Source organism: Pogona vitticeps, chromosome 5 (genome assembly GCF_051106095.1).
Source record: "Pogona vitticeps strain Pit_001003342236 chromosome 5, PviZW2.1, whole genome shotgun sequence".
NCBI classification, from domain to species: Eukaryota; Metazoa; Chordata; class Lepidosauria; order Squamata; family Agamidae; genus Pogona; species Pogona vitticeps.
In genome coordinates this window covers 144891773-144916677 of record NC_135787.1, presented here as the reverse complement: position 1 = coordinate 144916677, position 24905 = coordinate 144891773, and the positions used below count along the sequence as shown (strand labels likewise).

The window sequence follows — 24905 nt, the reverse complement described above, 5'->3', positions numbered from 1 at the left end:
AATATATCAAGAAAACCTTTTTTAAATAGCCATGAATTTTTAGGGAAAACAAAGTTCTCATGGAATTGACAAGAACTACCTGTTTCTCCCAATACTTTCAGGTAGAGGGTTTTTACTAAAGAACTTTATATGATAGTTATCCTTTGAAGCCATTCAGGAAAAGATTTCTGAAAAGGATAGTCAAAGGTAAATGAACTCACCTAGATTTGGCCATCAATATTCCCAGCCTCTGGTACAGCATCAGTACCTCTGACATACTTTACAACACCATGTTGCCCTTCTGCACAGTCACGTGACCTAAAGATCAAAATGGTAAGATATGACTGATAATATAAATTTTGGAAGGGTGTTTTACATGGAAACCAGATTCTGAAACTGGAACAGTTTTTAAGAGATATTTATGGAGATGCTGCCCCACATACTGCAATTCATTTGAAGGTGGCCCTTTATCTAAGCCAGAAGGAGAATACAGATTGATAAACATTACCCTATTTCCCCGAAAATTAGACCTAACCTGAAAATAAGCCCTAGTATGATTTTTCAGGATGGTTGTAATATAAGCCCTACCCCAAAAATAACCCCCAGTGAAGTGAAACCCCACCCTCCACTATTGTGCAGCAACCAGAAGATGACATGACTGTAATTGAATAAACGTAGATTGCTGTACATGGAAAAAAAATAAGACATCCCCTGAAAATAAACCCTAATGTGTTTCTGGAGCAAAAATTAATGTAAGACCCTGTCTTATTTTTGGGGAAATAGGGTAGTATTCTGTGTAGGAGAGATGATGGAATGAAAGGTGGCTAGAAACCCAGAACTCGTTCAAATGGTTTTCAAATCAAAATATTTCTTCAATGATCAACAAAGCATATGTAAATAGGTGGGAGTAAGAAAGGGCCTTCCCATTCCTCCAGAACTACCACTTACATACTACAGTCTTAATAGAGGAAATATTTTCCTTGGGCTCCTAAATATCAAGGGGGTAGACAAAGAGAAAAATATGGGCATATTCCCTGATTCTAAAGACTGACTACATCAGAAGATGTGTTTGACTTAAAGGAAATGAACTTAATCCAACCACATTTCACTGCACCAATATCTGATCATCAGACAAGTGGTTAACTACTAACATTGCCTTTAATATCAATTTTAAAGATTTTAAAGATTTTGTTTCTCAGATATTTCAGTCTTTAATACCTAGGCATTTACATGAACTAGCCTATTACAGGAGCACTAGATTTATCCATTTTTAAACGCCAATTTCTTGAATTAGAAAACTTAGCAAGACTACGTTTGATCACTCTGAAATCTGTTACTCTGAAATCGTGATTATTACAACGTTCTTGTACCAACAAACAAAGGAAATGCTTAAACATGTAATGCAAAAACTAAGTGAAGTCTACTGAAAGGGTTTTTGCTAAGCTTCAAAATGAAGTGCCACAGCTGCTTTTTTTCAGAACATGAAAGAGACTACATTCAGTTCAAAACTTTATGAACACATTCTTCAAATGCCAGTAATATTAAAGGTCTCAGAAAAGGCTAGACCTTGTTCTCCAACCTTAACGTTGCAGTTTAATCCTTGGAACAGCTGAAAAAAAACTGTTGTTTAGCTAACCATTTGAGGAAAAAGTCAACATTTTGAAAAAGGAAACTTGAAGTCACTGAACACCAGTGATACAGTGGGATCTTTCAGATATCTCACTTCATTATTAAAATTCCAAACAACCAAACTTCTCCTCACTGTTGAAAGCACAGCCATTTTTCAAATGATTATTCAACTTGTTTTCACACGTTTCACACTATACAAACAAATCATTTAGTAACAATTTGTTGTTATAGAAATAGTTACAAGATAATTATTCTAGCTATTTAGAAGAGGACTTTTCTTCACAACATATGGTTCCCCACACCCTAAGAAAATTTTATTTTTAAAGTTGCTGATTTTATTTTAATTGCCATCTATTCTCTCCTCCCTTTCTCAAGTACAAGGCAGGCTGTTACTTCATTCTGTTTGGCTAATTTTTCCCCAGTCTACCCAGAATAAGAACAAGAACAAAACACAATGACAGAGAGTGAGCACATGCACATATGCCCCCCATTACTGCATACCACTGCATAACTCATCTCATCCCTACTGAAGACAAGTTGGACAAGGAATAGAGTTTGGTACTTTAATACAGAGGATGGCGTGTACCTATTACGCCCTCTGTGTACGTTCTTTCCCAACCTGACTGTGTTCTGGCCAATCCACCAATTAGCTAAGCAAAATTCTGTGAATTCAGGAGCTTGGGGCACCCATAGCATGGCAGAATCAAGCCTCAAAAAATAAAAATAAAAATCACACCATGCTGCCAATCTGGGGTTTAAATCTTGTTCTCTCTTTTTTTTTCCCTACTACAGAAAATGCTACGCTAGAGCTAAAAATCCATCTTGAGATTTCTCATTTTTTTTTCAAACTAAATATTTAAAAAATAATTTGGAGCACAAGAATGGCTAGCAATATAAAGCATCCATAGAGAAAGGTCTACAGTTCAGGATATGCATTATCTGAAGATGAATATGCATTGTCATTGTGAGAAGAGATCGTGAGAATCCAGAGGTGGCAACTGTGCAACTGCAAATTTGAGTTTCAAATATAGCAATGAATCAACATGAAATGCAGGCTTTTCATGATAAGTTCCAAGTGCTTTGGTTCCTAAGAAAATGAAGCAAGTGGAAGCCCCACACAAACTTCAGCAGAATTGTGAGTTGCTACACACCACCCACATAGCTTCAAATGCTCGAGTGTGTGTGATTAGGAGGGCTGATGCATGAGCACATCAAATTCCTTCTCTCAACTCACAGATCAAAAACTTGCCCTCTCAGCTACATTCTTCTTTAAACAGCCACTGTTACCCTGGTAACCCTATGCTGCTGACACAGGCAGCTGGTCCATTTAAAGTCAGCCCTAGCTGGCAACTGAAATGTTTGTTCAGCCAGTTGGGAACAGATTCCCTCAATTCCCAAGAAGCTACTGCTCTGTATTTTCAAATACCATTTATGATCTTTAAAAATTAAATTTAAGGGTTTTTTGCTTCATAAGCCACATAAAATACTCAATGTGTTTAAAATCACTTTTTTTTCATTTCTTACAATCCCAACCTGAATGTGAACTTTTTAACAATTTTAAGGGACACAGAAGGGGTAGGGGGGAGAGAGAGGAAACAATTTTAATTGGAACTTTTAACTACAGATTTGAGATGCTTTCAAAATCCTTTTAAAGCTACAATACAGGCTGTTGTAAGTATGTTGTTAATTATAAACCTATTGTTATTAAACATTAACAGATGGTCAAGAAAAGCACTTTTTCCTAAATTAAAAAACAGAGACATTTCACAACCAGGAAGTTAAGACATATCAACACTCAAAGAAAACCATCCACATACAACATGTGCAGTAGTCAGTGGCCAGAATCTTGTTAAACACCAGCAGTGGATAACATCTGTAAGTTTTAGTTCCATTCAATATCCATTGCACCAACAAAGACTGCAGAGACCTCCTGTTTAAACTACTGTAACAAGGTTTCCACCTAAAGAAGAATATACTGGATCGCTCATTACAAAAGCTTTGCAAATATCAAACTGCTCCCTTGGTGGACCACTGTAAAAGCAGAATGACTGAACAAGATCCTGACCAATGTTCTATGCCATCCTCCAAAGACAGCCAGTCCTACACAAGACTGGTTGAATGATCCAGCTACGTCTGATACAGATATGCAGCAGAATGACCCATCCTCAGTCAAGGAAGAATGGAGAAAAACAAGACCAGAAGAATAAATCAGGCATATTCCCAGTGGGTGGCCTCTATGAGAAAGTGGATAATTTGGCTCAGAGTGATTGATTTTATTTCTTGCAGCACATTATTTAAGGCTCCTAAACTTCCCTTCACTAGTGAGAGATGGGTATCAATGCATATATCATATCTGAATATCCAAACAGAACTGACACTTCAGTTTGTCTGTTACAGCAATTTGCTTCTTCTGATGTCTCCTGATAAAGAACATGTTTGCAGCCAAACACTGGAGTCTTCTTAACAATACTTTGCTAAATCAGACCAAAAGCCTAGCTGAATCCACTGTCCTGCTACTCAGTGACTAATCAGATAGCAAAATGATGTTCACAAACACAACAGGAGTGTCTTATTATTCCATATGGGAGGAAATTGTGGTTCATCCTACTTTTCCCACACATATCCATAAGAAGACATATAGCAAACTAATTCCTAAGTATGTAAGAGCTGCCCAAAGCTGCCTCTGTATTTTTTTAAAAAATTGCATCCTAGGCTTTGCTTATTTGGGTAAAAATAGTTTCTGTTGCTAATGACCATTTTATTGCTGAGATAATCAAAACATTTGGATTTTGTTTTTGTTTGGACCACACACCTACCCTTTACTTCAAAAGTATTCAAGGTCATCATGTGGGTTAACACTCCAGAGCTCAAAAGTGGCTAACTTAAGCCAGAGAGGGACTGTTCACTGACAACAGTAGAAATGCTAAAGACAATTTTATCAGTCTGTTTCCAACTAAGCACATGTGTTCTCTTGAAAATAAGCAAAGTAAATGCATAGAGGCATTGCCAAATGTTTACAGTCTATTTACTTCCTTGCTTTCTTGAAGGACAAATGTCTTAACAGTATATTTAAGTGGCAGAAATCACATCTAACAAAAGCTAATGGAGGGATACTTATGGCTTACAATATTTGCATACTAATCTTGACTGCCACGGCAACCAATAAGGGAAACAAACAAGCAATAATCCAAACTGAGTGTGACTGAAACATGTAAATATTAGTATTAATTAAGTATAATAAATACTGCAACATCTAAAAGCAGAGACACATTTATATTGATTTCTTCAGATAAAATCATGCCAAAAAGGCAGTCAACTGTTTTCTTGCTTTCAGTCTCCTAACTTAGAGCACTTTTGTCCTCTCATTTATGTCATGCCTAATTCAAATCATAGCTTGTTAGCTAGCAGTCAACAGTAGTATTTTTCCTGCATCTAGAAGATACATGTGGGGACAAATGAGTTCTCACAAGAGCAAATAAAACACCATTATATTCCACTAATCTTTGGCACTTTAACTTCATTTTGAGGGAATGTATAGACTGCATAGTGAGATAAACTACCACCTCTTCAAACTGCTGATGGAGTGCCTTCCATTAACAAATATGTATTGGATTCTAGTCCAATCCATTAACTGCCAAACTTTAATCATGCAAGTTCAGAAATAAAGTGGCAGTCAAGAAACATTGGGACTGCCCTGCTATTCTCTCACAAAGTTCTGTTGATCTTTAAGTACAAATCAATGAAATCAAGTTTCACAGGACTGAAGTTGCTTATTTTCACTATTCCCCAAATGACTTATTAAGGAATACTGAGACATAACTCAGATTCCATAAAGGCACCCTTTTGTGACTCATAATTGGCTGGACAACATTCTTTATCAAAGTGTGCAACCTATTCAGACATTTAAGTTGAATCATGGTAACTACAATGACAAGCACAAAATTGCTAAGGCTCAGTGCCATGCAAAAATGTGAGAGTGACTCAAAATATCTACTATGGATAAAAATCCTAAAAACTTTTTGACATGCACATTGTGCTACTTCAAAGTTTTTTTTTAATGCTCATACTATTTACACTCTGAAGTTTCCAGGAATGCTCCTAAGCATATGAAAAATTGTTTGGCTCCAGCTCCTGCCATATCTTCCTCTATGTCAGGGGTCTCAAACATGCGGCCCGGGGGCCATTTGCGGCCCACCAGACGATAGTTTGTGGCCCCCACCTTGCCTGCCCCCCCAAAGTGCCCACATGTCCTCTGCTGTCAAGAATTAAAAAAAGCCTCACCTGGCTCACCAGCTCTCCCCCAAGACAGTGCCTCTGGCACCTTCCATCCGGAACTTCAGCCTGCCAGCCTGCAGACAGGAGGGTGGCAGAGGCGCTGTCTTGGGGGAGAGCCAGCGAGCGAGGTGCGCTGCCGGCCCTTTTCCCTGAGCGCCTGAGCTGCCGCTGCATGATGCCTGAGAGCAGAGCTCGCTCCCGGCTCATCCTTGAAGAGCGCCTCCAAGATGCCAACAGCAGCTGCCACCACCTCTTCCAGGAAAGCGGCTCTCTGGCTCTCTTTCTCTCTTGGCACTCCCAGCACCAGCCTGGCCAGTGGCCGCCTCAGCGCCCGGCGGTGCTTCCTCCTCCTCCTCTTTGTCCTGCTTCAGCCGCCTTGGCTCCAGAGGCTGCCTGGACTCCTCTGTCGTGGTGGGGGTAGCTGCTGCTGCTGAGTGCGCCTTTTTTTGAGGGGCCCTCAGAGGAAGGTTGCCGGTGTGTGTGTTTATATCCATCTGCACGTGCACATGTCCACCTCTGGGGGTCCCCGCCCCATTCTGTTTAATTTTGCAGGTACCGGTGGGGGCATTTCTCCTTTGGCAAGGCAAATTCTGTGAGGGTTTAAAAAAAATTATGTTGTGCCCTCCCCCCTCCGCTAGGCAGTCACTGGTGCTACCTCCCTTCTCCGCTTCTTTGTCCTGCTGCTGCTGGTGGTGGTGGTAGTAGTGAAGAAGGAGCTAGAGGGGGTCGTAGCCAGAGACTAGGGCTCGCGCGCCCCTCCTCCTCCTCCTCAGAGCCCCAGCCAGGCTAAGGAAACTCCTGGGTGGCTTCCTCGGGCTCTTGCTGTGTTTGGCGGAAAATCTGATGTGGCCCAGCCTCATCTAGAGTCTGCCTCCAATGGCCCCCAGGTAAATTGAGTTTGAGACCCCTGCTCTATGTAATCATTGCAGATTAAAGATTCACACATTTTGTATTCACAACCTCATCTTAGCAGGAGATGGGAAGGTCACTCCTATTGCTTCCAGAATGCTCAGAGTCTTCCTCCCTGCTCAGAGCTGAGGCATGCAGAGTGGGTGATATAGACACAGATACACAGCCATGTGTCTAATTTTCACTATGGCAAGCAACTTTTATTTACAACTTCTGTTTATATCCTGGCTTTCTACATAAAGCATCACTATAGCAGCTTTCTAAATACATCACAGATAATAATACATCACACCACCAAAAATCAGTAAAAATATATAAAACAGCCATTAAAAATAAGCAAAACCACTTGTAACGATCACATAAAACGCCCATTAAGATAAGCTGTAGTTTTTTTTTAAGCCACATCATATAAGTAAACTAGTAGCTGCCTAACAATGGAAGTGTCGGGACTGGGGCCATACTGGAACCCTGCAACCTTGGTGCAGGCAGAATCGGCCCCATCCCTCTGTGAAGAACTGCTCTAAGGTTTGCAGGATTGGGCCCTTTCCCTGCAGCTGTTGCCCAGCTCCTCAGGAGTGCCACTGTGAAAGCTGAGGAATGGGTTATATAAGAACAGGCCTTCCCTGCAGGCCTTTGCCTCAGCAATGAAGATCTCTGACTGTGTTGTTGTTTCTGCCCTGCCTGGACCTTCAACAAATTAAAGAATGCATCAGCCATTCATTTTTAGGGCATGAAACACACTTATGGTGCTTCAGTCTAGTGAAGAATAAAACACACCAGACTGCAATTCTACAATATAAGCTTTCAATAGAGCTAATCACCATTTAGCTGACAATGGAATTTTCATACTTCAGACACTTAGCAATGCTCTAGTTCTATTCCATGTTCCAGCCCCCCCCCCAAAAAAACCCACACACAACACTCCTGTCTCATATTTTTACATGACACAAAATCAGGGTGGATAAAAATTAGTGATTTTTTAAAATCAAATTGATTTAAATCACAAGTTAAAATTTTAAAAAGATTTTTAATTCATGTCATCAAAAGTATCATTTTTTTTTCATTTAAATTATGATTTAAATCAAATCCATCCTGGACAAAGTTACATTAAAAGGAGCAAAACTCTATCTTTGAAAAGTCTCAAAGCACAACTGTGCTGCTTCTTACATCAGATTAAAACATTTCAGACCCAGTCCTAACACATGACACAAGTTCAATCTGTTGAAACTAAGAAGACAAGTTTCCACACAACTGTGCTTACGGTCTAAGTATTACTAATTCTATTATACACAAAGCTTTATGTCATCAGGGCTGGATGTGTATTTCACATGTTGAAACATGAGTTTCAGTTTTTATATACCACTTCTGCAATAAAGAAGGACTGAAATTAATGTAAATCTATAATATAGAATCACTTTATAACTGTGACGTAACAAAATGTATTCTCTTACCATTTTGTGGGAGGGTACTATAACTACTTCAGTCTGAAACAATCATGGCTTATGAGTCAATTAGGGTACAGTACTGAAACTTTTTGCCATACAAATATCAACAGGCGTGGTGTGATATGCACCATCACTCAATACAACAATTTCTTGCTTATACATAAAGAAAGTGAAGGAGGGTTACACCTTTGTAATACCTGGTTGGGCCTGATATGCAAATCCATTTGAAGACAGGAATTAAGTACAAAATCCTCAAATCTCCAGCCCCAGCAAAAGCTGTACTCCATGAAAATTAATCCTGCATAATTTCTAATTACTTACTCACTTCATTTCTTAGTCACATTAACCACATTAATCCCATTTATTCTACTCACAGTTCCAAAAAGCACTCAGATCCTCTTCAGCTTATCAATTGATCACGCCAAGTATGTGAAAAGTTAACTTTGTAACTGAGCTGCAAGAAACAACCTGTCTTGAACAAACAGTACTCTTTAGAGTACTTTAAGTAAAAGCAATTACATTATATGCTTTTAAAAATTAGTACACCAAGGCGGGGGCGGGGTTAACTAGACACTCCTAGAGTGTCTCATTTGTGTAAGAGCATGTAATTTGCTAAACTCCTATTCTGAACTGTTTTTATAAACATGTTTTTGTTTTGTTTTTCTTTTCTTGTTCTGCAGTTTATGTGTCCCACAACTTCTCAACAAAAAATTTAAATAGGAGGAATAAATAACTTTGCATAATACAGTACAGAATTTCACCCATCCAATGAGAGGCATTGCAACTTCTCATAAATAAAAACTGCAGGCACTCAAATTACCTCTACAATCAAGAGGACTTGGAGGTAATTCTTCTTTAAAGATAAGACTAATAGGGCTCTGTCTTCTGGATACCACTGTATGCAAAAGACTGTGCATCTATGGTGAATATTCATCAGCAATTCCAATCAGCCCTAACCAGAGCAGTCACCAGTAAAACATTGTGGAATCTGTAATCCAACAACCTTATGGGTGTAGCAATACAACAATGGCCAGAATCCTATTGCTTCAAGTATGCCAGGGGGAGTTTTCAGTAATTAGAGTTCCTACTTTAATCCCAAGGCTCCCACAGTTCAGGTGCAATCAGGCTCACTGTGAGCAAGCCCTAGGAAGGAAACAGGAACTCTTTAATTACTAGCGATTTTTCTCCATTGGATGCAGTAGCAGAAAAGTTCCTGTTTCTATCATGTGGCTTGTACAGATCACACACAATGAGACTGATTGCACACAAACTCTGCAATCTTCAGGAACTCTTAATTACTGGCAACTCCCCTGCCAGGTAATGTCATCTTTATGTTGACATACTCAACAAAATTGCCAACATCTAGAGGGCCACAGTTACCCACTCTTGCTATAGTATAAGAAATATACCAAATAAAGTATATTATTAATGGCAAACCGTCAAATCTCTGCAACAAACACAGGTAGACATATTGCCTAAAAAGGACAAGGTTAGCTAAGTGATACAACCAACCCTTTCTTTGCAGTGAGCCTCAGTTATACAAAAAGACAACAAAACAGAGAAGGACTTGTGCTGAGAAATTCTAAGCCTCTTGGTGTGCAGAATTTTTCTTCAGAACATTTATTGTTTTTTCCATCAGGATAAAAATAGAATCAGAAATGTCAAATTCTTCTGTACGTTTTAAGAATTATCTTGCTATACCTACATGTTTAATGTTCCCTCCCTTTAATGATCTACAAATAAGATCAAATCAAACATTTTTCTAGCTACATCTTCTAACTTTGTATATAACCTAATTCATACATTTATTTCAGACAGAAGAGTCTAAGTGCTTAGTGGAGTCAAATGCAATGTTTTATTTATCCTTCCTATTTAAAATGTTTGATACCTTTAGTATATAAATAAAATTATTTTCAATTTCTGAGGAAAATCCAAACATGGTAATTTTCAGAGATCTATATATCAGTGGCACTTAATATTTAGTCATTTTTTCTTTTTGAAACTGCCGATCAGCTGTTAAAAAAGGGTCGCTTTGCCATGATTGCTTCCCCACGATCATCGCAAAGTGAAAAAACCCCATAGGGACCATCGCAAAGCGAACGCTTTTGCGATCGCAAAAACTCTGTCGCGAAGTGATTTCGGCGCTCAACGGAGCGATTGCTATGCGACGCACCACTGTATTCCCAATATTTAAATAACTACATGCATTCATAAAAATATTAAGGAAAATTATTTTAAGGCTGCTGTATAATGGAAAGAAAGATACAACAACGGAGAAGAGGAGATGTGTGAAATGGAATGGCCAGTAATACGGCTTAAAGATGAAAAGGCATGAGGATAGACAGTATCCATGTTGCTTTCACTCTAAAGTATTAAGGGGGGGATCATACAACGAAAATTGAAGTACTATGAGAAGAGCAGAGATGTGCTTTTTCATACTTTTGGACTTCAATTCTTGGAATTCTCCAAGACTTTCAGGAATTGTAGACAAGAAACCCTGTTCAGCTTTATGTTTTGCCCCACTTCCCATGGAAGGCAGTCAAGTGATTTTTTTTTATCTCTGCCACCAGCCCCTCGGCTCCCTATGCCCTGTTGCTTTCTTTTGCTGATTTATGGGAAAAAGAAGAAAAGGAAGCTTTTGCTGCCATGCTTCTTGGCAGTGGTAATTCTTTAAGAGGTACTCTCTAAAGAGCCTAAAGGGTAGTGAGACTATGAGTCTCAGAAAGCACCATGGCAGCTCCCTGGTTTTTTAAAACAAATCAACAACAGGAAGCAACAGGACATAGGAACTTGGAGGAGCCGACCCTGGAGGTAAAACTATTCAAAGGCTTTCCTCAGGGTGGGGAGATGGGCAACATCTACAGGTGCACTAATTTGGGTTTCTGGGCTGTAATTCATGGGAACTGGAGTTCAAAAACATAAAAGGATACCGCTCTAGTAAAAAAGTATATTACATGGGGGAAAGAGACTTAAAGATGCAGGTAGGACAAACAGCAGGGATTTCTTCACTTACTTGTAGGATACTAATGAAGCAGTTCTTTTGCACTTTCACTCCCCTCTTCAGAGCACAACTAACCGTTCTGAAGTGTGTTGTAATAAGAACATTATAGTTACAGGGAGAAGGTGATTATTTTTGGCTTGTGGACTTCATGTAGTTTTCTGTTTAGTCAAAATTTGGAAAGTAGGGTTACAAACTCCAGAGTAAACCAGATTAAACCACAGTTTGAAGTGAATTTAATATCCTGGTTTGCTTTGGAGCTGGCAACCATACCTTCCCATTTCAGATGAAATGGTTCATTTGCATTACAAAGGAAAAACTGAAAGGAATGTGTATATGAGCAAAAAGTTTGTTCATTATCACAGGATATTAAAATGGCAACTAATAATTTGAACACAGCATACATTCATGTTCTCCTGTATGACATCATACATCTCAAACAACTATTTTACTTAATTACATTCACATCATGCTCTGCTGAGTACTTCCAGAAAGTCAAGTCCTCTGATGTTTGTCTCTTGCTGCCTCTACAGGCCACAACATGTGTACATGCACAGCAACATGGCTTTTATCAGTGCTGCAGATCATATATACAATACTGTATTGCAAATGGCCCATTCCTCTACAACAGTGGTTCCCAACCTTGGGTAACCCAGGTGTTCTTGGTCTGCAACTCCCAGAAACCTTGGCCAGCACGAAGTTAGGAACTGCTGTTGTACAAGGAAGCATTAAATACCAATCTAAGGACAATGAAATCAATGCTACATTAGCAGACTTCCAACAATGTAATGTGATCCCACTTCTCTGAAGTAAATGCTAAAGTCACACATGAGACTGGGAGGCATCCCTCTCCTGATTCTACTTCTTCTGTTGGTGGAAGATCACCGGATCTCTACTCACATATGAAAGGAAAGTACAACTCAACAGACTAATCAAGCTCACTGTAATTTAACTGAATGGTTGTCTACATGCAATCCACAAGCCAAACACAACTTCCGTCTTCCCTCTGCCAGCCATAGTCCTACTACACCAACTTTTAGAATGCTATCCTTCAGTATGAAAAATTGATAGTAGATTGCTAGCCTTTACTGCAAAAGGGACATACAAAGAGCAATGCTACTAAAATTTTATGTATTGTTCATGGCTCATAAAAGATCCACCACTGAAACTGATACATAATTACCAGACTTTCTGCATATTTCCAACACTGTATCTTTGTCAGATACAGTACGAGTTCCTTTACATGTTATATTTTATCCTATTCTACCACCAAAGAATTTAGTACAGTCCAAATACCTGTTGTTCTGCCACCCCAGCTCCCATGTTATCCTCACAACTACATTATAAGGTAGGTTAAACTGAGAGAATATGACTGTCCCAGGGTCACCATGGAGTTTCATGGATAAGTGGCTTCCCAGTCAAATTCCAATAATCCACAACACTACAGCACCTAATGCAGTGACCAAGTAAATGCAGTCACACTGATGATGCCACACTAGTGATGCTACCAAGGGATTCAGTAGCAAAGAAGCAGCCACAGATGATAAAGATAATAAGTAAATGTCATCCCAGGAGAAACTGAGCAATACTCATTACTATAGACTATAGATTCTGCAAGATATGCCAACGGTCACTGAACTAAAAGTATTTTTAAAATATCTGTACATATACACGTATCTATATGCTGTCCACATACTTTTTCTAAATCAGTAGAACATTACATAGAATATATCTGGAGGTGCACAGAGAAATCACTGTGTTAACATAAGTGGTATGAAACACTAAAAGCATACCGCACCAATTGATACCAGGTTAACATGTTAGCATTATATTAATGTGCAATTCAGATGGCATCCTTTGGTATGGTTTCAGACATATTTATGGAATATCCTGTTATGGATGGTGGTTTTGCTACAAGCCTGTTTTCAGAAACATCACAATGCCAATTACCTACAGAGCAAGTGAAGTATTTATAGCAATTGCAACCTACACGTGGCTGCATTAAGGTTATGTCACCACTAGGTTTGATCAACAAAAGGTTTTCCTCTCATCTCCTGCTTCTATTAAATAATGCTAAGAATTTCTTGGATCACTAGCAAATGAATACATATAAGAAAAATCATAACACAAAAATCATAAAATGCATGCAGATATAATGTTTGGTCACATAATCAGAAATGCAAAGAGACTTTACAGCTGATCTGGGGAAATGTGTGGGAGCATGCAGTACAACATCCATGTTTAGAACTGCTGCATCGGAAGACAAAATAGTCACGATTGACACCCAGACTTCACTGGCACATCAGGAACAAGAAGAAGAAATTGCATCATATTATAGAAATGAGAGTAAATGCAAATCAATGTACTTATTCACCAAACAATGAGTGAAATACTGGCAGTGGAGTTCTTCCATACAACAATGACATCAGATGCATTAATTTCAGGGCACTAAAAAAAATCCCTGGAGCCCCTCCAGGTTTCAGAGATCACTTTTGTCCTGTAGAAGCATTTGGAAGCTACACAATAGGAGAGGGGATTATTTAGAGCTGGAAAAATCACCACTGCCAGTGGGACCAGGACCTGTGGTAACTTTCTGGCTTTAAATAATTCCCTTTCCCATTCTGTGGCCCCCAGCTCCCTAAGGCTGATCCCGGACAAAGGGAAATCCCTGGGATCCCCAAATCCCAGAGGGGCAGCAGAAAGTTTTTTTATTGCCCTGAAACTGATGCAGCACGGCTGTGACTGACAATATCATCCATGTTGTAGGGCAGAAGATGGCACAACAGGATTTCAGCCAATAAATAATATCCATGTTTAACGTGTTTGATATTCTCTAGAACATACATAAGTAAATGTCATCATGACTGGTATAGACTTTATTCATTTTTTTAAAAAAAAATCTGATGCAGGATGAGAAATACTTTTCCCAGTAAAACACAACAAACATTCTAGCTGCTGTCAGGAAATTCATAGTCATTCCTACATCATCATCTTTCATGTTTTAATAATTTTATTTGCTCATTTTTCAAAAGATTAAAAAGAAGTTTGCTACAAGACAACAGAGATGCATAGTAAATAATCTCTGGACATTTCCAGAAAATATTGCAATAATTTATCCTGCACCAGCCCATCTATAGGCTAAATACTGGGAATATGTTTTAGAAATGTCCACAGAAAATAGAAAAATCCTTCTCAATCATTAAAATCTTTAGCATTTATCCTACACTATCCCACTTATATAAACCCTGTTACTGCAGTAGGTGGAAGGATAGACAAAATCAGTTATTATTTTTAAATCAACTGAAATCGCAATTTAAATTTTAAAAATCATTTTTATATTTTAATTGTAAAAAATCCAGTTTCTTTTATTTAAATCATGATCTAAATTGATTTCATTTAAATCAAATCCACCCTGGACAAAGTTACATTAGTAGGTAGCATATGAGATTAGGGATCAGGAGGCCTGACAAATACCTGCTAAACCACGAAAATTCACTGGATGACAACAATGGTAAATTGCTTCTTGAAGCACCTACATACTTTGAAAACCCTACTGGAGTTGCAGTAAGTCAGAAAAAACTTGATGACACATAACAAACATTCAACATATAACATTGTAAGGCTTTTTTAAAGTCTTTTTTAAATTCACAACTATGAACACCTTATTTTTTTAACTGCACATTTCTTTACTTCAGTCTCAGATCTAATCCTTATTCATAAGTTCTGGAATAAATCCAGTATTAGTCCAACAGAGAAAAGACTCACTGAAATGCATGAACTCGATAGTCGCAAATACCTTCAGCCTCATTTAAGATTTCTTTTAGTTCATTGTGGTCAGCATTTTGCATATTTATTTTATTAAATACATTTAGCCTCTCAGTTCTTTACTAGATAGGAAAAATACTTATACTGTATTTGAGATAACTCACAAGTGGTATTTCTGTATCAATAATATGAACAGAATGTCTATTCTGTGAAACATGACTTTGGTTTAGTCATATAAAATGCTATATAGCATCATAACAACAATGCTCTCAGAGGAATTTATAAATACAGAAATAATAACATTGTAAATTCCAATCATCAAAATTACAATAATGTCAAGGTGTTAAAATATCTGAATTTTAAAAGCTAGGATTAAAACTTAAATTATAAAAATAAAGAGCAGAACTGTGTTGGTGTTTACAGAGCATAAAGCCTTTAAGGGCAGTGTTCTTATAATCTCCATCTTGAATACCCTCTTCCAAAATGGCAAAGAGGAGGATCTATTCAAGAAGTGGACCATCATACATAGGTTGAACACAAACAGCCTGATAGAAAGGGAAGATCTCAGCTTGGCATCTAAATGATCCAATGAAGATGTGTTTCTGAGCATGTATGCGAAACAGGCCCTTCTGGCTTGTTTCTCTTCTCCTTCTGAGAAGGAATGGCCGGGAGCATATATACTGTATAAGGGGGACACAAAAACAAACAGGCCACCTTTTCTGCAGTAGGTGCAAGGAAAGCTTCGTGTTGGTTTCCCAGGGGGATCATAATACAGTGGATTAATTTACATGTGAATCTAATCCAGACCTCAAAAAGATCTTTTACAAAATTTATATGTTTTTCAATGTCTTATTTTCTATAAAATTATAATACTTCTTTTAAAAAGTGGATATGGTTCCTCCAATTCATACTACTGTATTGTATTCCAAGGTCATTAACCCAATCCCAAAAGTATAATAATCTCAATAATCTCTGTCCAGGGTGGATTTGATTTATGCATTTTATTTTTAAAAAATCTGATTTAAATTAAAAAATTTAAAAGCCAATTAAAATTTTTAAAATTCCATTTTTAAATTTAAGTTTGATTGTACTTTTTATTTAAATCCAATTTTAATACAAGATGCTTACTAACTAGTTATTTAAATCATGATTGAAACTGATTTTATTTAAATCAAATTTACTCAGACGCTGTCATCACTTAATGACTGCTAAGATCACATCTCCTTTTTTCCAGGCAGAACATAACAAATGCAATTTGAGGACATTTTCCTGGACAAATTTATTTCATACATCTTATTTCACTCCTTCAATAAGGATTTCTTCAGTTACAAGAATGTCTGCTTTTATCTTCCACTTACTGTTTATTAGCATGGTATAGCATCCAATAGGTTAGTTATTATGATTTAAGTTTTATTACTACATGTCTGAAGGCTCCCCTGATCAAGTGAACTATCTTTTTTTGTGTATATCCTCTTTATATTACAAAGAAAGATGAAAGTTATAGTTCAGAAAGACCTTTATTTTGCTCTGAAAATCCCCTCAAAGAAAGTAGTCTAAAAGTCTCCATGTCTTACTGAATACAGTGGTGCTTCGCATAACAATTTTAATTGGTTCAAAAAAAAAAAGTTATGTGAAACATCGTTATTTGAAACACCATTTTCCATAGGAATGCATTGGAAACCGGTTAATCCGTTCCAATAGGCACGGATTGCCGTCCTTAAGCGAAAAAACCCATAGGAAACATCGTTAAATGATACAATGTTTCCTCCATTGGAATGTATTGAAGCCGACTCAATACATTTCAATGGCTTTGCGAAGTCAATTTTTGCAAATTTAAGTGTGTCATAAAAGGGTCAAAAATGGTTTTAAATGCTTGGATTAGTTTCTGCACCCTCTAAAACGGATGCAAAAGTTAATTTGGCTTTGATCTGACTTTTCGTTAATTTATGGTGACTTTTTCCCCCCAACTTTTGACAGCTGTCAAAATCTGACAGCTCCATTGTTTCCTATGGGGAAGGAAAAAATCACAAAAAATTAACGAAGACTCAGCAACTGTTCTAAATGCTTGGGTTCGTTAGAGGACCCCCTAAGTCGTGTGCAAACCTGATTTGGCTTTGATCTGAACTTTCGTTAATTTATGGTGAATTGTTTTCTCCCCCATAGGAAAGCATGGAGCTGTCAGATTTTGACAGGTCCATTGGTTCCTGTGGGCCAAAAAAAAATCACCATAAATTAACGAAAAGTCAGATCAAAGCCAAATCAGGTTTGCACATGACTTAGGGGGTCCTCTAACGAATCCAAGCATTTAGAACCGTTTTTGACCCTTCTAAGACACTTTTTAAATTGAAAAAAGAAACATCGTTAAGTGAAGCAGGGGACCTAAAATCGCATTCGTTATGCGAAGCATGGTCCGAAACTTCGCTAAGCGAAAATCGCCCATAGGAAACATCGTTATACGGTGCATATTATTTTCTTAAAAAACACATCGTTATGCGAATTCATCGCTAAACGAGGCACTCGTTAAGCGAGGCACCACTGTACTCATGAATTCTACACAAAGCACCTATTTCAGCAACAACTGCTATAAGGAGAATCTCAGTCACACAGTAGCCCAAAAGGTAAGTTCTGAGCCCTGCCTTCCAGTGAGACGAACACAGTAGTCAAACCAGCAAAATATATGCAAGAAAATTGGCATTTTTGGTTTTGGAAGCAAAGCTAAAGAAAAAAAATGTGGCCCAAACTTTGCTGTTATAAAACACAGTCAGGCTCTTAACATGCTCACAGGTCTCAAAAATTGATGTACCTTGAATTTCCACAATTAGCTTTTACAGTTTTATACCCTATGAATTCTTGTTACTCCTATTTCATAAGAATCAATGTTGGTAATAGTTAAAACCATGTGGAAAGGATTTATGAAAAGCTAGCCCACAATGTTTTCATTGAACAGGCCCTTTTCCTCATTCTGCATCACTGTTAGCAAACATCTTGTCTTACACCATGCTTACAAAGAAACATTCAATAGATGGTAAAAACGTACACCAAGTTGCAAATACTTTAAAAGTATGTAAATTTTCATTTAAAAATCTTATATATTTATTATTTAAGGTTTTTGTATTCAGTTTTTGCATTTCTCAAAACAAAACATTTTCTCCCATATTTAAATTTGCACAGAATAGCATTTCGGCCTCACAGACTAAGGAAAATAAGTAAATGCTCCATGATACTGAAGATTCCAAGAAACATAATTTTCTTCCCACATGGTTTTAACTACTAACAACATTCATTCTTACAAAATAGAAGTAACAAATTACTTCTGGGTTACATTGACAGTGAAATTCAATAGTCATTATCACACCATGACCAAAGCTACACAGAGCATGCTGATAAAATGCATGGTCAGCCCAAGAGGGGAAAATGACAAAAACCACACCAGAATGTACAGAAATTGCATAGAGATGACAACCACATTACCAGTGTCCCTGGAAATACCATCAGTAGTGCAAGCAAACATCACAGATGGAACAAATGAACATATGACAGAGGAAACACAATACTTTCAAGCTTTTCAATTAAAACAATAAGTCCAGATAAGAAGAGATGATAATTCAACACCAGGATATGGAAAGTAGAGATCAAAATCAGGCAGAATATTCTATTTCACCAATTCAATTTCAAAAGTTTGATATTACTAAGAAAATCCCTCCGTAATTGCTACATATAATGTATGGAAGCACTGGGTCAATCTCCATCTCCTTTTTGTCTATTTCTGAACCATTTACAATTCTACTTTGAAGAAAAAAATCAACCAGTATAAAACCTGATGACTTTAGAATGTGAGATCTTTTCTACAATGGATCACCAACAGTAGAGTTGCCCTCCAGATAACACTTCAAGATAGCAATCTTATTTATTTATTTATTTATTTATTTATTTATTTATTTATTTATTTGTTTGTTTGTTTGTTTGTTTGTTTGTTTGTTTGTTTGTTTGTTTGTTTGTTTATTTGACTTATATGCCGCCCACACTACCCAGAGGTCTCTGGGCAGCTTACAACAATTAAGTATCAATTTAGTATCAAGAGTTCCAGATACAAAGTTTTCTTATGCATATACAGTGGGCCCTCAATTTACGGAATTAATCCGTATTGGAACGGTGGCCGCAGATTGAAAAGTCTGTAGATCTAGGGTCCCTTTCCCATAGGAATGCATTGAAAACCCTGTAATCCATAACCGGCCGAAGAAAAAACATCCACCCACCCCCCACACACACAAATGAAAATAAATACACCTTACTGGTCCAAAGCCTTCCAGGGGTCCCCCGCCGCTGCCATGGGAGGCGTCTTGGAGGTTGTCCGTCGCTGCCGCCTTTGGCTTTCCCAGGGTACACCGGGCCTACCAGGGGATGACTTCCCCCGGTTGGCCTGGTCTACTCCCCGGGAAAGCCTGGTAGAATGGGCCTACCCGGAGAAGCTCCAGAGGCATGATCGGCAGTGAGGGGGATCTCCACAAGCCTTCCAGGGTTTCTCTGCCGCCATGGGAGGCATCGCGGAGGTTCCCCCGCCAGAGATCATGCCTCCAAAACATGATAGGCGGCGGGGGGTACCTCCGCGATGCCTCCCATGTCGGCGGAGAAGCCTTGGAAGGAATCTGGAGGCACAATCGGCGGCCTACGAACCGGTAGGGGGAGGCGGGGAAAGAACCAAATTTGAATTTGGCACTTTCCCCGCCTCCCCCTTCTGGTCCGTAGGTTGATTCTCCAGCCACAAGTCAAAGTAAAATTTTGCGGCCAGAGAAGTTCGCAACTCGAAAAGTCCGCAAGTGGAGCCCTGCGTAAGTCAAGGGTCCGCTGTAATGCACACTCAGGGACCTCTAAGCCCACAAATGAAGACCACATTAAGACTTTTATGTGTATCATCTACCAGTACCATTATGTCAAGCACGGGGCAAAGATTTTCCCATTCATTTTCACCATCATACAGTGGACCCTCTACTTAAGGAATTAATCCGTATTGGAATGGTGGCTGCAAGTTGAAAAGTCTGTAAGTCGAATCTCCATTGACCTACAATGCACTGAAAACCGATTAATCCCATAACCAGTGGTTTTTATTCTATTTTTATTCCATTTTGGTTTTTTTCTGGTCTGTAAGTCGATTCTCTGGCTGCAAGTCGAATCTAAATTTTGCAGCCAGAGAAGTCTGTAACTCGAAAAGTCTGTAAGTCGAGCCGTCTGTAAATCGAGGGTCCACTGTAGTTACTTGAAATATATATTTTGAAGAAATTCAAATAATACATATACTACTTGACAGATTTAGGTCAAACCTGTGTGAATTGTTGAATGCAATTCTATAAGCATTAACAGGATCGGAGCTACAAGATATGTGTAGCTAGAGGTGGTACAGCTGAGCTGATTGAGACAGCTGAGAGAAGAACTACACGATTGGAGAACCCCAGGATAAAGCTAGGAGAACTAGCTTACACACTTTGTTGGTTGTTGGGTTGGTTGTTGGTGGTGTATGCTGTGTCGGAGTGGTGTCGGAGTTGCTGTATTGGAGAAGATCCTGGAAGAAGCCTATCTCCGAGCATATTGGGAGAAGAACTTGTGGCTTCAGGACTGCTCAACTGGTAAACGAACTCTGGACTATTTACAAAAGGACTTTGACTGTGATTTACGTATTGAAACTGTTGAACTGCTGTGCATAACCAAGGAATGTGAGACCAAGACTAAAGCTGTGTATGTACAGTATGTAAAAATCCTGTAAATAATACAAGTAATACTTCTACCAGCACTACAAGTGGTTTGGTGTATTCATCCCAGGGAAATTTATCTACCAATAGCGCAACCTGATGTATCTTGGAAACACTGCACCTCTGTCACTACTGTGTTTTCCCAAAAATAAGACAGGGTCTTATATTAATTTTCCCTGCAAAAAACATATTGGGCTTATTTGCAGATGTTTTATTTTTTTCATGCACAACAATCTACATTTATTCAAATGCAGTAATGTCATCTTCTTCTGGTTGCTGCACAATAGTGGAGGGTGGGATTTCACTTAACTGGGGCTTTGGGGGGGTAGGGCTTATATTACGAGCATCCTGAAAAATCTTACTAGGGCTTATTTTCATGTTAGGTTTTACTTTTGGGAAAACAGGGTATATACTATACCATACATACACTATATGCCACTGAATATGAAAGCAGAGTGGTTTAAATGAGAAGAAAATATAAATCCACCATGTTCTACTCCCCGGGAAAGCTTTCTACTGCTTTCCACTGATTAATTTGGAACAATTCCTTTCATTTTCCAGAATAAAAAAATTCTAAATATCCTCCTTCAAAAATGTTTGCTAAAATTTCAAATATATTTAAATTCATTTATAGCATTTATAGCATTTATAGCATTACAAATTCATTTATAGCATTACAAAGGTGGTGCTGTGGGCTAAACCGCAGAAGCCTGTGCTGCAGGGTCAGAAGACCAAGCAGTCGTAAGATCGAATCCACACGACGGAGTGAGCTCCCGTCACTTGTCCCAGCTCCCGCCAACCTAGCGGTTTAAAAGCATGCAAATGCGAGTAGATTAATAGGGACCACCTCGGTGGGAAGGTAACAGCGTTCTGTGTCTAAGTCGCACTGGCCATGAGACCACAGAAGATTGTCTTTGGACAAAATGCTGGCTCTATGGCTTGGAAATGGGGATGAGCACGGCCCCCTAGAGTCGAACACGACTGGACAAAAATTGTCAAGAGGAACCTTTACCTTTATAGCATTACAAGAATTAAAAGAATAAGACACGTTAACAAAGTGAGTTATGAGGTACCTAATGGGCAAAATCTCATTGTTTAGCATAGTAAATTGTAATAGTCTAAGCCCACTGAGTCAATAGGGATCTGGTAATTCAACTCCTTGATAAGTCCCATTGATTCAAATGGGCCTATACTAACTGCGACTTACTATGCTTAAGTAACCCCATTTGAATTAATGGAACTTACAAAGGAGTTGAGTCAACAAATCTCCACTGATTCAATAGGCCTACTCCAGTGTAATTCACTATGCCAAGAAACAGATTTTTGGCCAATGTACTGAAACCAATCTAGCAAACTAAAGAATACTATGAATTTTTCAGCAGTTTTCAATGGCCAATACTGTACTGCATTTCTTATATGCAGAGTGGAAGCACACTCAGGCAAGCACTCATCCCGATCTGGCAGGCTTCCCAACACATGATCAATTTGTGCAGCTATCTGACAACTAGTATGAAAAACATGAACCAGAAAGCTTGTGAGAGCAATGCTTACATGATAGCCTTTCCACTCTATATTTAAACAGGATGTTACTGCTTTGTGCAGTCAAATCACAACTCACAAACTCTAATAAGGCTTTAAAGGTAAGTGAGATAGATATTCAAGAAGTGGTTTTACCAGTTCTATTTATTTATTTATTTATTTATTTATTTATTTATTTATTTATTTATTTATTTATTTATTTATTTTATATCCCGCCTATCTAGCCACTTAAGACCACTCTAGGCGGCTTACTCCCCAGTGAGTTTTGAACCCAGGCTTCTTGAGCACTAGTCTGTCACTTTACCCACTATATCAACTGTGTATGCAGACAATAGGATACTGGCCAATATAACTAAGGCTGTGACTACACCAGCAAGACAAATTGGAGCAATTTGGCTTTGCTGAAGTTTGATTTACAGCCTATCTTCCATTTCAATTCATTGTTAGTGATCACTCAGGGGCCATAGATTGATTTCAAGCCAGTGTCTACACACATACAGGGTGCAATCCGCACTTCCGTCCATAGCCTCCTTCATCTGTTCCCACATCTGCTGGCCCTTTTATAATTCACTGGCAAGCCAATTTTCAAAGGGTTGCACAGTGTTAGGGGAAATGTGGTAGCTTCATAATATTCTTCATAATGGACACAGAAACACACATACTACAGAAACATATAGCCTTCTGTATTTTGTTGGGGGGTAGTGGTGGGTTTCTACTGTGCAGACATTTTTAAGTTCCTGTGCAGGGGTGATCTAGATCTAAACTAGTGTATCAGTGAAATGATCCTGCACTAGACTCATTTTTCAAAACAAAAACAAAAAAATTCAGGGATACTCAAGGGACCAATTCTGGGGTTTCTGCAATCCCTAAACATCATGCCCTGATTACCTACAACACTACCCACAGACACATACCCTATCTTTTTGCAGAAGGAAATAACAGATCACATGGGGGAAAATCCATTCATATCATTCCACCTTGAAAAAAGCAGAAGTCCCCAGCAGCAGAGGAAAAACTCTACATTGGGAGCAAAAAGGGCCAAAGTAATTCAAACTGGTCTTTCCACTGTGTGTTCAGTTAAAAAAATATGAATCTGTCTATTTTATAACTGAAACAAGTCCCATAGTATTTAACTGTATAGTGATAGCGTAACTTCTGATACGGCCCCTGGTTCGTTACATACAGCAGCCTATAAAAAGAGCCTCAGTGCACATGTATATCAGCATAAATTCCCCTGGTTGTACATGTTCTCAACTGCCAGATATTTATTCAACCTTCTAGTATTTCCAAGTGTATGAAACACACACACACACAAACATATATATACATGCATCTCTGACTTCAAGAATATTTATATTTAATGCACTCATCTTTAATGTCAAAGCCATCTGAAGATGAATTATTAAAAGTATTCATAATCCCCAGAAGTATTCGATTATCTCTACTGAAACTGGTACATTTTATAAAGTAGGTAATTGCTTACATGAGAAAGTCCAATTACATCACAATCATATACATGTTTCCTCTGAAGGAATGTTCACATGGCTTAATGGAATTCTCAAAAACAATGAATACAATTATAGGCCTGCTCATTTTACAAAAGAAAACTCTAGGAAACTCTGTTAATGGTACATGTGGGACACCTCTAATTCTGATCTTACCTATCAAGCCATGTCAGACATAAGACCTAGTTTTATTTTAATATTTATCACAACTTTCAATACTGCATAGCCCTGCAAACCACTTTTTTATATAACACTAAGATTTAGGCCAAATGATCCCAAACCTCAGAAAAGGCTATAGTACTGACTATTTCATCTATGACATCAGCTATCATCTAAACCAGGTGTCCCCAACCTTTTTCACCTGCGGACCGGCTGGAGAAGGCGGGGCACCCCCTCGCTCATGCGCAAATGAGTGCACATGCATGCACAAACAGTGGCACGGCACTTGTGTGGGGCACACTTGCACTCATGCATAAAGAGCAGCACAGTGCTTATGCAGGCACACATGCTCATGCACATGCACAAACTGCAGTGCAGTGCTCGCACGGGTGCACTGTAGCACACTCGCATGTGCAAATCAGCTGTGTGGGGGTGACTGCATGCGGGGGGTGGGGCAGGAGGTCTGTCTCTGCTACCCGGTCCAGCTCAGGCCACAGACCGGCACCAGGCCACAGACTGGGGACCCCTGATATAAGCAATTCAATTAACTACATATGAATTACGAAAGTGTAAAACAAATTTATCTTGGGCTCTAAGCAAGTTATTTCTCCTGTGCCATCCTTGATTATGTTTTTTCAGACCTCAGAAACATCTTTCTTTTCTATCTACATTCTATTACTAGTTGGGACTATTTGGCTTGGGGCTACAGACATATGGGAAGCATATCTAAATTCCCTTAGTGCCTAAAAGAAGGTCAAAGCATAATTGCATCATCCCTATCCAACCATCCACAAGAGCAGATAAGCCTGGCTCCAATTCTACAAATGTCTACCAACAATTTGTCACTTCATTCTGGCACTGTCAAACTGATCTCCTTTCTCAACTTTTTTCTTTTTCAGTGTCCTATCTTTCATAGGTAAACCTGAAAGCAGGCCCTGTGTCTTTTATTTTCTTATTT

At 38.6% G+C, this 24905-nt stretch overlaps 1 protein-coding gene across 2 annotated transcripts in view; it reads right to left on the bottom strand.

Moving 5' to 3' along the window:
• FRS2 (fibroblast growth factor receptor substrate 2) overlaps nt 1–24905 on the bottom strand; it is a 39476-nt gene that overhangs the window by 12606 nt on the left and 1965 nt on the right. For both annotated transcript variants that reach the window (XM_020786011.3, XM_078376918.1), the window contains exon 2: nt 201–297. The gene's annotated coding sequence lies outside the window, so the exon portion shown is untranslated. The remainder of the gene's footprint in view (nt 1–200; nt 298–24905) is intronic.